General features: G+C 40.6%; 1 long non-coding RNA gene across 1 annotated transcript; it reads right to left on the bottom strand.

Moving 5' to 3' along the window:
* Positions 1–1,480: 1,480 nt before the first annotated feature.
* Positions 1,481–2,194, bottom strand: LOC147431488 (uncharacterized). Its single transcript, XR_015185731.1, has 3 exons — positions 2,102–2,194; positions 1,930–2,005; positions 1,481–1,528 (listed from the first exon to the last, which is right to left on the bottom strand). It is a non-coding gene; the product is annotated as an uncharacterized LOC147431488 (long non-coding RNA).
* Positions 2,195–3,296: the final 1,102 nt, after the last annotated feature.

Genomic DNA, 3,296 nt, shown 5'->3' with positions numbered 1-3,296 from the left:
CTAGATGAATCACTACTTATGTCTTCTGCTCCCTTGGATAGATTATCATCTAGGTTACCACTGGTGGGCCCTGAATGATTTGTCCCCACATTTGCACTAAAATTTAACTCAGATTTTTCGTCCTGAGAGTCAATTTCAATTGATGATTCTGACCCCAAATCGTGTGGGCTATAGTCTTGTGAGGCGCTACTAGTTTCAATGCCAGTCAAACTATCATCTTGTAGATCATCAGAAGCTATATGCATTGCTTCTAGCATGTTTAAGGGTACAAGTGGTGGTATTTCATCCCCCTCAGGTGTTACCCAAGTCGTCCCCCTATTTCCCCAAGTGTCTATGGTTGCTGCTAGGTGGACCCAATCCACATTGTCCGACTCAGTCATCCCAGGTAGTACATCCATATAAGGAGAATCTTTCCCAACATCAATGTCCGCTTTACACGTGTAACAATACTGCAATGGGGCCGAGTGAACTGTGGTGTCAGATCTATGATCAATTATAAACCTGTTTCCTAGAGGATGTGGTCGACCCGTCACAAGATCCACTCGAATGACAGAATCTTGGAACTGCAAGTAGACATGGTTTTTAGACCAGTCATGCACCATTTTTGCTTCCCTCATGAAAGGACGTCCTAAGATCATCTTCGATGTCATAGTGTGTTTGGAGAAATCCATAACAATAAAGGTAATCCTTATTTTATGTCCAAAGACCTTGATCTTGAGATCTTCTAGCATCCCAATAGGTTTAACAATAGACCCATTGGCCATCTTCACTACTATGGTTGTGGTCGCAAGGTGAGGTCTTCCCATAGTTTCCCAGCAATTTTTAGTCACAATTCTAACCCCAGCGCCACCATCAAGGATTCCCTTCACAGTTAATCCCTTAGTAGTGATTGGTATAGTCGCATTAGATTCATCACCCTCAAAGTATTGTCCCAACTTGTTAATAGGTATTTCTATAACAAGGTTCTCATCTAGGTTCGGTTGTGGATCTATGTATTCCTCCTCTATTGGCATCTCCCCAGCTCCATCCATCTATGCAAATTGTGGTAGCCCAAACTTCAGTTCTCCATTGAGGAAGGCTCGAAGGGCTGAGACTAGCTCGGGATCTTTATATAGTTTGGACATGATGGTGGTTCTAACTTCTGAAGACATGAAATCCATCAATTTGACAATGTTTAACGGCTCCACCATACACCTTTCAACACTTCCCAACTATTTTCAGAAGTTATGTCCCACTAACCAGCTATTCAAATGCAGAGATCAAACAAGAGAACAGAATCGTGCAATTGCAGTCATTAATGAATTTACGGATTCATCACACTTCCCGAACCCCGTTGGCCAATTCATAAGATTGGAATGTTTCTGCCACCACAAGTCTAAAAGTCTTAACAGATGAGAGGTCTAGCAAGAAAACAAGTGTGAATGTATAAACGCATCGCATAGATGTGCATTGATCCATGAATCCTTCAGATAGAGACAGTTACCATCAGAACAATGCGATCAAACTGTGGCTGCACCCCAAGCTTTTCCTGACACAAAGAGAACAACAGCAACCTCTCAAAAAAGTGAAACAGACTTGCTTTGTCAACTTTTCTGCACAAGCATTGACTGCTTGAACAAGTACCAGTTTGATCACACTGTCGGGAAATTTATAACAAAGCACAGAGTGGCAGTTGGTTTACCCCAAATAACAAGTGAACTAAATCACGACACCTACCTTTATCATAGGTTAGAGCCATTAAATTAACAAGCCAAGCAACAGAACGCAGTAAGCCTCAACTGCTTAGATACACATGTACCCTAGCATTGCAGTCGTAGCACTGCTTAGATACACATGTACCCTAGCATTTCCAAACTGCTTAGATACACATGTACCCTAGCACGCCACCCACAACCCACAACCTACAAAAATATTTGAAAAAAAAAATACCAAGAAAGAGGGAGTTGTTCCTCCTGCATCCACGACAAGTTCCAAAGAGCAGTCAAAATTTAAGCTCTCGATGCCACTGTAACAAAAAGAGTGAGGAAAAGAGATTAACACGACATCAAAGCAGCAAAATTTTAAAATATAAGACTGAAAATTTGTGCAAGAAAACACGTACCTGTTGCCCTTCAGTGCTGGCTTCACTGGAAAGAAGCCCATCACAAAAAAATAGAGCCCTAAGCTTTGAAGCGAGATGCCAAGAAAAGTTAAAATTATCCACTTTATGGACGTAAAACCTGCCATTGCTGATAAACATGGAAATTGTAAGTGCCAGAACGTTTTGGAAATTTAGAGACTAATAAATGTAACAATTTGCATCAAATCAATATTCTTATCTAAGATTATCAGAGCTGCATCAATTTCATTACAACAAAATTGCAACTTGAAAGCTGCATTCATATAGTCATGAGTCACCTTGTGCTAACTTATAGAAAGATGTCCGCTAAATATTGCCATTTGTGTTAAATGGTGCCCACAAATGGCTTATGAACAGCTATAAGTTCATGCAAATTTAGAGACCAACGAATCATACGGTTTGCATGCAATCCGGGTTGTAATCTAAGATTATTTTGTGAGTCCGATTGCAGGAGAGTGCTGAGTCAATGTCATTCTATTAAAACTGCAACTTGAAAGCTTCATTCATAATACAGTCATCAGGTTCACCTTGGGCTAATTTATCCAAAGATTTCCCGCAAAATAGTGACTGCAATCAAATGTCACATGCACACCACTTCTGTGTGCGATGTGAACATGCTGCGGCTAATTCAAGGAAAGCCTAGATGATCTTAGTTTGGCACCTTTGTGCACCATTAGGCAGAGCTGACAAAGCATAACCATCTTTACGTAAGTGATCTAAGGTCATCCCAAAACAAGCGAAGCTTTTTGAGGCCATCCACGTGGATAAGACAATTCGACAAGGTCATAAAAAGCAATCATGAAAACCTACATCAATAATTTAAGCCAAAGCATATGTATGCACTCAAGCGAACAGCCATCCGTCGCACAAGCTACTTTGTAAGCCTCCTTCATCATTTGAGCACATCTGAGACACCATTACATCCTTTTGAGTTCCTCTCTCTTATTAAGAGAGAACAAGCAAGGCAATGCTCTTGTTGCTCAGAATTAAAGAAACAACAAAGGAAAGAGTAAATTTGCATAGGAGCTTAAAGCCAGCAAAGTTTCTGCACCTAAAGAAGATTCCAAAGGATCTCGTCATAAGCAATTATGGAAAGAAAGGTCATGTTGGAGAGAAATGTTTAGTAAAACACGACCTCTCCAAGAAGTTGGTTGTTGAAGGTAAAGGCAAATCCAAG

Source organism: Adiantum capillus-veneris, chromosome 21 (assembly GCF_014529385.1).
Source record: "Adiantum capillus-veneris isolate H3 chromosome 21, ASM1452938v2, whole genome shotgun sequence".
In the NCBI taxonomy this organism is placed as follows: domain Eukaryota; kingdom Viridiplantae; phylum Streptophyta; class Polypodiopsida; order Polypodiales; family Pteridaceae; genus Adiantum; species Adiantum capillus-veneris.
This window is presented reverse-complemented; position numbering and strand designations above follow the sequence as displayed.